At 39.0% G+C, this 14,155-nt stretch overlaps 1 protein-coding gene across 2 annotated transcripts in view; it reads left to right on the top strand.

Moving 5' to 3' along the window:
* The window catches only part of ntng1a (netrin g1a), a 290,034-nt gene that overhangs the window by 76,104 nt on the left and 199,775 nt on the right, over positions 1-14,155 (top strand). For both annotated transcript variants that reach the window (XM_084339810.1, XM_084339811.1), the window contains exon 4: positions 30-114. The gene's annotated coding sequence lies outside the window, so the exon portion shown is untranslated. The remainder of the gene's footprint in view (positions 1-29; positions 115-14,155) is intronic.

Below are 14,155 nucleotides of genomic sequence, written 5' to 3'. Positions count from 1 at the left end.
ATTGATTTCCCTTTGTTTGATTAATACAGGCTCTGTTGTCTGCGGAGAGTCATGGAGGTGCTAAGAAGGAGCCAGAGGCAGGGCTCTCTGACAGCAGGGAGTTTGAGAGGAAGGGTGAGTCTACTGCAGCTCACACACGTACTTGATAAATTTATACGGCATGTGGGACCGGCAAAGGAAAGGTTTAGAAAATAAAAGAACCAGAAGCAGCATGAAGAAAAACACACGTGAGGGGAGAAATATCTCAAACAAATTTTCACTTGTGCTGCAAATGTAAATATGAAGTATCCCAGACATTTTAGAATAGAATACACTTGAATGGGATTGATAGGTCCATTATCTATACCCGCTCATCCTGTCACATTTTACTGGAGGTACAAGTCAATGACATCTATTAATGCTGGTTTAAGGCTCCAAGCACATTTCATGAAGTATTTTGAAATTACTTCTAATGTCATTGTCACTGTCCATTGTCTTTTATCAGCTTAACCAGCAAAGAACAAAAGGTCACATCTTTGCAAGTGATTGCAGGTGATTGTGGTTATGTGATTTGTGTGTGTGTTTGTGTGTGTGTGTAAGGGAGTTTCTGCATGCAAATGTATGGTGTGAGGATTAAAAGCACAGTCTATGTAAAAAAAAAAAAAAAAAAAGTCCCTCCTTTCTGCTAATCCACTCATCTGATGTGACCAGATGATGCGCCGTCGCAAAGTCACTTTAATCAGCTATAATGACGTTTGAATAGAAAGGATGCAGCCCAAGCATCCAACGCCTCCCCAGCTGTGTCTCCCAGCTCAATGAGATCAATAAGAACTCAACAGGTCTGTGCTGCTGATTCATCCAATCAGAGATTTAACTTTTACTTTGGTCACTCAGGTTAGTTTCAGCGTACGAATAGAGGTAATTAACGCCATTTCTCCACAAGAGGAAGCAGGTATCCTCCCTTAGCAGACATATTGCCTCTGGCTGTCTTCACCTAACACTTTCAACCGGATTAGGAGGAAATCATGATCAAAGGTGGGGGGATTATATTGGACATTTGGGGCTGATGGGTAGGGGCAACATGTGGGCCTGAATGTATTTATGCTTCACAGTCAGGTGTTGACCTAGTTATAGAAGGTCGAGTAAGGAGGCAGCCAATAGAGAAAGACATATGTAGCAATAATTGTGTTCAAAATATGAGAAGAATCTGTGAGACACGGATCACTCATGAGTTTTCTTAGGTCAGCGTGACACACATAGGACATTAATCAAATCATTGCAAATAGGCTTTTGATGCCCAAACCTCAGATACAAAAAATAATTGAACTATCGCCTTAACTGGCCTCCAGGGTTGTGCCAGGCTCCTTTAAATAAAGTTAGAGGGCGATGTAAGGTCAGCATGACAAAATTTAATCGTCTTCTATGTCAGATACAGGAAGAAGGCTTTTACTGTAATTCAAAATCAAAGGAATAGCTTTGTTGTGTGGCAGAAGCTTAGAGGAAGATTTTCCTGTAAAGCTCTGAAAACATTAAAACAATGTTTCTACTGTACCATCTCCAAATTAAAATGTTACTGTCCTGACTATCCTCTCATCCCCATGTATGGAGAGGGATTAACCCAGCAGAGAAGATTCACATAAGTCACCTCATCCAAACCCCATTTCATCATTGAAGGCCAGGGCACAGTAATATAGCAGTAGTATAATAACACTGTTGTTGCATTTGATTAAATAATGTAATTTTTTCCCATTTAATTGGTATTTACTCTAAAAACACCAAGTTGACTACTGCAAATGAAAATACTGCTGACTTGAATGAGCATAAAATCACTACCACAGCACAAAGACGGCAAGATTATTGTTTATTGGATGCCATAAAATCCCAAATACTGAAGCACTTACCATAAAAAATGGCAGAACAGGATTTAGCTTAGCTTAGCATATTGACTGTAAATGGGGAAAAAACTGTCGAGGCTCTGTCCAAATGTCGAAACAAAATCAGAACCTCATAGGCTCAATATGTACTGTGTTACATCTTCAACAAAGTGTTAAAATGTCAGGCTGTGGTTTTACATGGAGATATATGCAGGATTATTTTGTGGCCCGGAGCAGGGACTTTCTCTGTGTAAGACAGTTTGAAAATGTTGAACTATTGTAAACCCAGCCTAAAAAGATCTAGTAAATGATTTGGAAGGACTCAGATTTGATAAGTGGGGGTCCCATTTTGGAATTTGAATTTAATGAAATGCTTTTGGACATCCATGCTATTCCTGCATGTGCACCTCCCACAGCATCCACTTAACACAGCACATGTAGACTCCATTCATGCCTGAAGGCAGCAGAATAGATGAATTCATAAGGTAACCACAATCGTGGCTGGTTCCTTGACCATGGCAGATGAGAAGTGGTTCATCACAATGCAGTATTTAACAGTCAGACTCAAGACTGAGGCCTTTGTGTATCTGAAGAACTCAGAGAGGGCAGGTAACACCACAGCATCTATAAAATATGGGCTATTCACAAGAGAGTGGCAGACTTCTTCAGTAGGTTGCAACAATATTGTTACAGTATTGTCTAAATATTTCTTAAAAAACAATAAGGCCTGTTTTTTCAATGTATCTTTTCCCTTTAGTCACTAATTTTGTGCCATTACAGATTTGAGTCTTCTTGTTTGTAGCTGCCAGCTCTGCATGCCTTTATTTGGACAGTTTCTGCCTTCCCTTCCTCTGAAGCTATGATAAAGTTGAATGTCTATGACTTGTTATCTTCATGCTCATGTTAACGATGTCAGGTTGCTGTTGAATCTGAGGTCATATGACCCCCACCCCCATATTATTGTTTTCTTATTAAACGTGTTCAGTTAGGTGAAACCAAGACATTCAGTAACAGTGCTTCTTCAGTATCGCTGGCTGGCTAATTTTGTTTCAATCTTCTGCGGCTGAACACAGCTTAGTTACAGACATTGGGTGAGGAGTTGAAGACCTTTCTAACTCGGCATGGGGATGTATGTTGGACACTTACCCAGCAGGGATGTGAGAATTGATCTGCCTGCTCCCTTCGTTGGTGATGGGAATGAGTTTTCGGGCTGGGTGGGACAGTTGGAGGTTGGCATCAGAGCTACAATGGGAAACAGCGGTACAGTTGGGTGCTATTGGGCAACTCCTACTTTACGACAACTCAGAGGCGAAACAAAAACCCTAATCTCCACCAAATTATTCTATCCCCATCATGCTTCACCTAAACGGATTTGCCAGACTAGCATTCAGGCAACAGAGTTCAATTCCTCTCTCCTCAGACCAGGGAACCTTTTTTCCATTTGACAGGCTCCAGACAGAATGTCTCATGCATGTTTCTTTTTCGTTTGGTGTTTCTGTCTGGCCACAACATAATGAAAGCCAGATTGATGGATTGCTGCAGTGATTTTTGTCTTTGTGGAAGGTTTTCTCATCTCTGCAAAAACGCTGAGACTCTTAGTTCTCGGTCACCCGTGTTGCCAGGTTACAGTATTTGACCAGACAGCCGACTTTTGAAACTCTTGCTGGCTCATGTTTAACAAAGATGTGGAAAACTATAAATGTGTCAGAAATATACACCTTCTCCAGGTCTATAGTACATCATGAAAATTCTATCATGGAGGTCTATACTGTATATGTGATGTCTTAGTTTTTGCTCTGACATGCTCTGTGAACTTTGTCAGTTTATATGGACAGATGTGTACCATCCCAAATACCTTGAAACACCAGGATTTAAAATGGCACCATTTCAGTCAATTTAAAGGCAATTCATTTTAATGGATGTGAGGTGGTAAAATTAATTTGCATAAATGGTCCATGCAGAGTTCAGCTTTTGTGAACACTTAAACCGACTGTTAGCAAGGTCATTTGCTCAGAGAGCTTTATTTTCCCTCACAATAACTTGAACAAAATAGTGTGAAATGGTGAACCAAATATTAGGGGGTAGTAAACAGAACACCAGGGAGAAAATAGAGAAAAGCTATGTAGCTGCTCTTATTGTAGTTCACCAACAAGCCATCAAAGTTGTCACTTCATCACCAAGGTTCCAGCCCCATCCATGAGTTTCTCTTTATGTTGAGCCAACATCAACATTTTGGAAAAAATATTTGGAAAACATTTGAATTTTTTTTAGATATATAGCCCCAGTTCTTACCATTTACTTGAGCTGTGGTGGCCTTGAGTGTTTTGAAATTCCAGTGGATGAAGAGTTTTAAATATTAGAAATGAGTTGCAATATCAGAATAACCTTCGAAAAATGCACTTCATAGAGACTTCCTCAAGGATGAGTAGAAGAGCAGTACACCAATCTTCACTTTTCCTCCTCTCCCTCTCTTTAGCCATCGCTCATCTTCTGCGTGGTTGCTGTGTGATTGGCATGTGCTGTGATGCCAGACGTGAAAAGAAAAATGTCATTGGAGAGTCTGTTCTTCACCTTTCTGTTTACCAACCTCCTGTCATTAGGACACTGCACATGAAAGCTGTGACAGATATGAAGGAAAAAAACTCTGAAATGGAAGATTGAGTTTGCTTTCCTCCCCCGTTACCCTTTTGTTTGCCTTCCATTCCTCAAAAGTCAGCGTAATATCCATCTGGCTCTCTCCCACCTCCGCTGCACCTTCTTCCATCTCCTAGCTTAAAAGACAGAACAAGAAATGATTACCTTTGCCCAGAGATATCGGGCTCTGACTCCAGTGTAAACTCATTTGGAAAGCAGATGCTCATACATCATATTTCACTCACCAGAATACAAAACTGATTACCATGACACCAGCTGAACCATGAGTGGCAAACTTAGTTTGAGGATTTCCTACTTTGCTGATGAACCAGCACGCTATAGGTTTTCCACCTCATGTACTGTGCAATCTCAGTCTATCTGTGACGACAGGACATTAGACTGGCACCCATACATCCACAGAAATATGAGTTTCTCAATTCAAAAAGTCGCTTATAGCTGCGGCTGTTTCCACAGTCTAATGTAATTCAGATTATCCCCAAGGCTGGTTCATGACACTGTCACAGCCTCTCTACAGATTTCTATGCCCTCACGAAGCACTTGATGAATTTTTGAAGCACAGTGAATTTATAGTAAATTTGACTTATTTGGACTGTAAGGATCTTGATACAATCGATTATTTATTAAGAATGAAGACTAGGGCTGGGTATCATTTAAAAAAATATGACATCAGTACCAATACCAGTTTCCTTAAAGTGATACTGATACCAATAGACTACTTAATTCTTCCTTTTTTCCCCTTCATTCAATACTATATTTAATATTGCCTACAACAGCCTGCCAAAAACCAAATTTGTTTCGATAAAATTCAAGCTCAGTCTTTATGCACAAAAGATGAGTAATTAACCGAGAACCTGAAGTAATCAACAGTTCCAGCATGTACAGTACTCTTGAGAAGAAGCTGACAGTGGTGTTGCCAACACATTTCAGTTATATACCCTGAGGTTTTTTCCATGCTTGATGAGGTGCTACCCAACAGTTTTTTTGCTGAAATAATTCTGATGCATTTGTATTTTTACTAGACACCACAGGCACGTAGTAAAGCCATACGGTCAAACGTCTTGGTGGCATGTGGGCACACTAAACTGCTAACTCCATTGAATACACGGGATTTCACCATACCACAGACTCTATGAGTTGTAGCTGCTGCGGCCGTGGGCCAATCACAGATTGCATTAGATCAAAGAATGCTAGCAGTGATTGGCTGGGAGTAAAACCAATCAAAAAATCAACACAGGTGTCACGTGACTAGAGAAGATTTGATACTACCAGGTACTGCTATATTTTGGTCAATATGTATAAGGGTTCGAGTACTGATACCCAGCCCTAATGAAGACCCACTGAAATACTATATAAACAATGTGGATATAATGCTGCAGATGAAGACTTTTAAAAGGTAACTTTCACAGTGTAATCCCTGTAGGTCACAGATGGACAACTCAAAATTATGGCTGACTGTTTTAACTTCTGTATCCAAATCTATAGGGGACTGTTCAAAAATGATTGGGTTGGGAAAAGCAGGACCCTTCCCAATTTTATTAATATTTTCCTAGGACATTCCCCTTGACTCACCTTGAAAAACATTGCAACACCCTCCCAATATCGCAGAATAATTAAAACAATATTGAGTTGGTGCAATCAACCATCAATAATTAAAGAGGTAAGGCAAGAATTAAAGATGATGTGCCCAAATTTAAACATTTATTCTCTTAATGTGAGCTATCAATACACAGAAGAGAAGTGAAATTAGCAACTGCCAAATTTATGTTTAACAAATGAGACACATTTACTAAATATAGGTTTGCCACCCACTCTGTATTTGAACATAGAGCTACAAAATAAGCAGATATTACTATTGCTACTGAATAGGTGAACTGGGCACAGGAAGTGGCTGATTATGATGACTATGGGTTCATATGCAACACTTTGTGGGACCAAATATTTTTCATACAGCCCCTAAAAATGGGCAGATAGGGGCACTGCCTTTTTATTCTTCATCAAGTGTTGAATCAATATCAAAATGTGTTGAATTAATTGCTAAAACTCATTAATAAGAAATGTATATGCCCTTTTTCTAAGATTTGCTTTTGAACAATATTGTAATTTGTTGTAGATGAGTGGGCCCTGTGCCCCCGTGCTACAGTACTCTCATTGTTCAAGTTGTATGTTACAGTATTAGGGAATAAAGCCCAGTTCTTTGTTTACAGCTAAATATGTAATAACATCAGCAATATACACACCATCCCCAGCTGAGTGTGCCCGTGTTTGCCTTTGGAACTGTAACAATCCTCTGTTTAATATGACATTCAGAGAGGAATCCTGTTTGTATTGACCTTGTTGATGCTTGCATATCACCGTCCTTGTTTCAGCGTGACTCAGCCCCGTCTCAGTTCAGTGTTCATGGATATTTTCATCAAGTATCCCCCTAGGAAGTTGAAGGCCCTCATTGTTCTAAAAATCCTATTTGGCTGTGTGGGTCGTGTTTTATTTTTTAATTTTACATTTTTTCTTCCCAAGTTGGCAGTCAAGAGAACATTACAATATTGGATGGTGGTGTATTTTTCTTCATGGTTCAGCTGAACCGCACGATCTTGGCTTCTTGAATTATGGCAGGGCTCTCTACTGACAGTGGTGAGACCTGTTAATACCACATTGTAGCTTGATGGGTAGCACAATTCCCTTTCTCCTCAGATTGCAGGGTTGAACTATGATGGCCGGATCTGAAAAAGAAGATATCTACTGCCCTTTGTGGTTGCAAGTCTACAGATGCCTCTAACTAAACCCACCTTCATTAATTGATGTGATTTGGTGGGGATAGATGTGTGCTCCATTGCATGTGCAACTGCACTCAATAGTGATGCAAGGTGCACTGACACCACAGAAAAATGAGAAGTTAACTCTAGTGGTTTAATGATTACTGAACAGTGCTCTTTAATGTCTTTTTGTTTTTGTTGTTCAGCTGACTTTCTAATGTAATTTTTGTTGTTTGGCCTGTTTTGTTTTTGATGAGCCATAGTGATTGATGAAAATAAGCCTAACGTATGCTTAGCATAAAGTTTTAAATATACCAGAAGCAACAAGGTTTAATATTTATGCACATCATGACATGACATGGCATGACATAATGTCAAACAACATAGCCTAGATATGATATTCCCAGTATAATTATGTTTTGTGTGAAAGAAATGGTACAAGTACCTTTAATTATTTTTCGGACAATCCAAAGAAATTATGCATTAAGAAACTAGACAAGCCATCCACAACTTAATTCTCTTGTGGGGTAATGTATTTACTCTACATCCGAACAGGCTTGGGATCCTGATTAAGTGTGACACAAGGCTTAAGGCTGTTGAGTGACAGCAGAGCATACATGCTAACAGGCATTCATCAACTGTATGTATGATATGACGAAGCTTATGGACACCCACTGTGCTACGAGACTGGGGTTAATCTGACATGCTATATCAAAAGAAATAACATCAGGGATTTGTATATACCATCAGCCATTACTTCATTAAAATTAAATGATTCAGTATTTTTAAACATTATACTTTATACTCAAGGAATGTCTTCAAATAAATAATGCAAGTTTTGCCCTGATGCCAACAATCAATATAGTTTTGTGGGAGCAGAGACTCAAGTTTTTATCTATTAGATTCTTTAGATGAAAATGAGATATGGTGTTTTGATATTAATTTGATTACATTGCTGCTTGTGGGCATTGTGGGCTTAAGGTTTTAGCGTGAACAATGTCACATTGTTGTTGTAAGGGCAATGCTGAAAGCTTTGTCCTCAGACTGTGAGAGCACTCTCGTCCTCAGGAAAGATGCATCCAAACATGGAAGGTCACATACGTGTTGGCAAATACAGCGGTGCATGTTAGTCTTGTCAAATGCGATGGAATGTCATTCATAGTGACTGTAGGGTACCCAAATACATGACAGCTCAACGCAATGCAGCTTGGCTCAGGGATTAGTACTGTAGTCCACATCACTTTTACAGATTCCGGATCAATTCTGAGACTAGGTCCAAAGTCAATGCTGAGGCCAGAAATGAAAAAGGTCTAGGGAGACTTTAAATTAAAAACATTGCTTTGCCAAACTCCACCTGTTTTTTCGAAATACAAACTTGATTGTTTTAGATAAAAATAAATAAGTAACACTTTACAATAACAATCATTAATAAATGGTAAGCTTATAGTTGATTAAACTTGAATTAATAGTTATTTCACTGTTAACAAACAATGAAATGTTTTATAAACCATTTATTAAATAATTATATAGGTTTACAAATGTCAGTTGCAACTATATAATGGCCATTCAGATAGTGTTTACAGATTAACTACAGTACACAGCAATTATTAGCCATTTACAAAGTAATTTCATTGTTTTGTCAACAGTGAAATAACTATTATTAAAGTTTGACTAACTACAAGTTTACCATTTATTAATGATGGTCATTATAAAGTGTTTTCCAAGAAATGCAAAAGAAAAGTTACAACTAATCCATGCATATGTACAGAGTTGATAAGACAATAGGCTTGGGCGATTGGACGAATATATCGCCAATCGCCCATCGGCTGAGTCCATCACGGTTTGTTTCATTTTTGGCGATTTTCTTGTGCGATTTTAGTCATTTTATTTTTCTTAATTAATGGTCTGCCTCCACAGAATTCAACACAGTACATATAGTTCATAATTACTACTGTATGTAGAGCACAATTCAAAGTTTGCACGTATTGGAACTGGCAGCTTCACACATGATTTCTTACGAGTCAAAAAATGGCGGAGCTGAAAGTAACGTTAATTCATAAACCCTATTTGAGAACTACATCAAAAAAAGATGTGCAGTTGTGCACCCCGGTCGTTATAATAGGACATGTATGTTATCCTGATCGGCCACCTGTTTGCTCATTTAGAGGCTGTGAGTGAATGCGTCCTTCTGCAGCCTCGCCCCCTGCACCCGCAAAGCACGCTAAACTTTTTTGCTGCATTCATGTGGCGTTGGAAGATCCGAGTTGTTTTTCTGACATGAGGTGGCGTTCATGTGAAATATCCCATTCTGAAAGTCATTTTTAGATTTTTTCCGACATCACATAAATGCAACATCCCCCCCTTTTTTTTATTTTCTCCGCCACACACACAACTGCCGAATATATCGGCAACCGCTGGTTGATGGGCTGACAGTGGCCGGTTGGAAATTTTTAACATATCGCCCAACCCTATAAGACAAAGACAAATGAAAAAAATGACATACATACATATTTTTCTTTCTACTGACCTACACTGTACCACCATACAGAAGGAAGTGTGCATTTTGAGAGGCTCACGCTTGTAACAGCGCTGGATGTAAACAATGGCATCCACCTAAGCTGAGCTGTAACATTAACTAGATTAGTTGGCTTACATATCTAGCCTCTCAGCATGGTTCTTTCTGTGCATTGATGCGGTTTAAAGTCATGCTGAAATTTCAGTTCCTCTTGAAGTCTCTGGGTGCTGTTTCCCATGGCAGCTGTTATTTTATATGAACACCTGGTGAGTGAAAGGTCTAGCTAGCATTAGGTGTCTTTTTTTTGTTGGATCAGTTGCAGTGATGGTAAATGACTAGAGACACAAAACAAACAGCAATGGGTAATCCTGTAACCTCAAGCATTACCTTATTCGAATTTGAATCATGAATCCTAAATAAAATCATACATTAACTTTTTCACTCCTTGAAGAGAAAAACCAAAGGCATAAAATGAAAGTAAAAAACTCACCTTACCTAAGAGGGAAGGAAAGAAAAACGCCATTAACCACTATGAATGATTAATGGTAATTTTTCAGTCAGTGTGTCATTGACATAAATGTACCATGGGACTGTGCAGTAGTGGCACTTCCTCTTTAGCATGCCAGTAAAATTCTAATCATCTTTATCACAATGTTTCCACTTTCTTCCATGATACATTTCTTCACTAATTGCAATGTCTTCCAGGATGACAACACTTTTATCTACAAGGCGTAAGTGCAGTGAACTGAATAGCATGATAATGATGTTGAAAATACACCAATTTATTCTCTATAACCAGGCATCCGGGCTGTGTAGGGGAGATTTTTCACTGGGTTTAGAGACTAATCCATCCAAAATAGTTATGACATGCAAATGTTTCACTGACAATGTCCAGGAGAGCTAAAATGGCCTGATTCTTGTATATTCTGTGATAGGGTTTAAAAGGGAGGGTTAAGATTAAGTGGAAAAAATGATTAATTGACCACCTCAATCCTTGCTGAAAATGTTTTTTGATGATTTGGAAGTAAGCTGTCATGGTCCTGTCTTTTTTGTCACTGTTGATTGTGTTTTCTGGGTTTTCTGTGGTGTCTCTGCTGCCTCTCTGTGTTTTCCCTCCACACCTGCCCTGCGTCAGCCTTGTTAGCCCTGCCCTGTTCCCAGTGTTTTCCCTGGCCTATCAGCTCCTTTCCTGTTCTCTTGTTTCTTAACCTCATTCCTCTAACCTATGCTTCTCTGCCTTGCTCCACCTACAACTCATCCCCTTGTAGGTTTAGTTTGTATTTAAGTCTAGTTTTCACTTCAGTCTTTATTGAGTCATTGGTTCAGTTTATCTGTTCCTTTGGTTTATTTTGGAATAAGAATTTTGCCATTGATCTCTTGTGTTTGGATCCACCTTCTAAGCTCTTAGTGTGACGTAAACATAATCAGAAATGTTTAATGAACTGCAAAGCTGACCCTGAAAAGAAAAAAAATCAGTGAATGTTAGAGAGTAAAGAAATATTAAATATTAAAGCTCCAAAACATAACTGCCTGAGAGGATTTTTGGTCTGCATTAAAATTTTACAGCAACTAATGACAAAGAACACCATCTTAAATGTGTTAACACATGCACACATTAAAGCCAGAAGTGACTCAGTTATGTGAATCTGCTTGCACCATATGAGTGTGTTCACAACACACATTTGTCTCTTGAATCCACAGTCATTTCCACCAGATGTTAGGAGAGGTTTACACTGGCCATAAAGTTTTAATAGTCTGGAAATACACTGTGTGAAAATGCCTCAACAGGCAGATGAGTGTTTGAGTTATTTTTTCTGGATTCCACTCAGATGTGATACAAAAGAGTAGTGGTTCTTTTGGGATGTGTGCATTCAGGAGCTTTAACAATGGGAACATTTTAACCCTTCCGCCTCTTATTAGTAAAGACAGATTGACTGACATTAATAAACAGCACTTCAGCCCTTTAAAGATAAAGTTTAGAAAACTTTGCTCAGGCCTATGCTCAGCCGCCCTTGTCTCTTTCTGTCTTTCAGGCTTTGTTAAAGGGAATTACGGAGTATCAGGTGCTCTTTGGTGCCTTTGTAGTCAAGGACTCACTTCTTTCCAATCAGAACCAAAGCTCAACTTCACCCCTGCTTGCCCCATACTTCCATCAGCTGAAGTGAGCAGCTTTTCTGTGCAGAAAACTAGACCTAAAACATACCATTGTTTAAACCATATAGAGGTCACAATTCACTTGGCCTGATACAGTGTCAAGTATATTTTTCGTGTTTCATTTATCTATGATAATTACACAACTATGCACACAATACATTTCTTATTTCAGAGCTGAAGGTTTCTTTGAGATGTTGACAGAGTGGAAGAATGGGTAGCAAATTGAAACATGATTGAAACAAGTGAGAGGCCCACACAGTTTTAGAGAGGACACTGAGGATGCAGGATAATAAGCTGTAAAGCTTAGTGAAATAAAATTTAAGATGTATTCCAAATTGCATTGTTTTTCTTTTTACTTTTTGTGCGCACTTCAGCCGCCTTTATAAAGTATGTGCTGTTGCGTGCAATATTCATACAAATGGGATGTACCACTTTGTCACAACATTACTCTTTAAACTTTGACCATTTTGCTTATACATTGGTCGCAGCCCGTAGTCTGTAAACCATGCATTTCCACCACAGGCTGTCATCTATCATTGTGGTCTCTGCGATCTGTCAGTGAGCTGTTATCTGTCTGTGCTTTGTGGGCGGCTCAGTCAATGTGACGTGTCTTCTGCTATGCAGAGGATTGTGGGTCAGAATAGCCAGAAAAGCATGCTGGCTTGCATTCTGTAATATGCGACTGGATGCAGTAGGACATCCTAGTATTTTTGGCACACTGCATTTGACATACTGTGTATTGGGATATGCTAATTTTTTTTTCTGGTATACTAAATGGATATTGGAATGCAGCCTTAATGTGTGTATAATCAAGCTGTTGGTAGAGGTCACAGACAAATGATATGTGTGGTCATGGTGGAGATCTTTGGCCCCTTCGGTCTTTTGCTCAAGGCTTAACTTGGATGCATCGCACACAGACACTGAATAAATTTAACTGACACTGACTAAGGGATGCATTTAAAAGAGGAGAGCGGCAACTAAATATAAAGGAAAGGCAACTGAGTGATTGAAAGGACAGAGGGACTTGCAAAGAGTTGGCAGTAAAATGACATTGAAACTATTAAACTTGGTGTCTCTTGAAAGTGTTGAGAACCAGCTGCAAAGAAATGAATCTGAAAGGTTATACAATCACTGACAGATGGTTAGACCATGATATGATGGGATTGGTATTAGGAAAGGTAATGTGCCCAACCAATCCCCCTATGTTGGAGCCCACAGGCAAAACATTTAAGTGATAGTCACTTATCTAATCTGTATTCTATATTTTTCATGCATGGCTACCTGCTATTAAACATAGCATGGCTTACTGCAGGACAGCCCAGTCACAACAGTTTCCTCTAGTGGTGTTTTGAATAAGCTCTGCTGCACTTTCCAACTTTAACTGCACCCACAAGGTCACACACCAAGGACTTCTCTTGTCAGTTGCAGATCTGTAAAAAAAAAAAATAGAAATTGTGGATAGAGAGTTGTTATGAATAAGAAATGATAAATTCATGAAAGATTTAGCCCTGTCTATACTGAGATTTTAGTTTCTGACTTTGTGTCACTTGCAATGTACCGTTGACTCAGTGATGACTTCAGGTTGGTGGCCAGGCAGCTAAGACTTTTTTCTTTTTGCGCTGTAAGCAAATGTCTCGTTACGTCAGTGGGCAAGCAGGACAAGCTGATGAGGTGAAGGTGTGTCTCTGACTCACAGCTGCTCTGTCACCTGTTTCTCAGAAAGTCTATGGCTCAGTCATGATTTCTGACATCAGTGGACTTCAGTTGTAACTGATATAGATATGATAAGGCACTGACAACAGTCTTCAGATCACACAGTGAGCATTGTCAAGGGTTATGTCACAATTAGTAACTGAAGTACTCAAAATGAGGTCTGTAAGTCAAGTCAAGGTGAATATACTGACCTTTAGAGTTTTAAAATGTGTTGCTTTTTTAGGGAAAAATATTAATTATAATTTTTGTAGACATTTATACTGGTTAGATCTGTGTGATTAGGGGACTGTTAGTATTAAATGTTGCAAACCATTTGCCATCAAGGTCAGGGAAGAAACATGAACTTAAATGATTCTGTAACTTTTGTGCATATTTCTTCCATTATTCAAACGGTGGCCAACCCATAACAAGCACCCATCTCCCCCTCAAACAAGTGTGTGTTGCAAATTGATACTCAACTCATGTTTGTGCAGGAAACCTGAGAGAGACATTTTTTTTTTTTTTTTTTTTTAAGT

Source organism: Pagrus pagrus, assembly GCF_965226575.1.
Source record: "Pagrus pagrus genome assembly, chromosome: 20".
Lineage (NCBI taxonomy): Eukaryota > Metazoa > Chordata > Actinopteri > Spariformes > Sparidae > Pagrus > Pagrus pagrus.
Note: the sequence above shows the minus strand (reverse complement) of the source record. Positions and strands in the feature narration are given on the sequence as shown.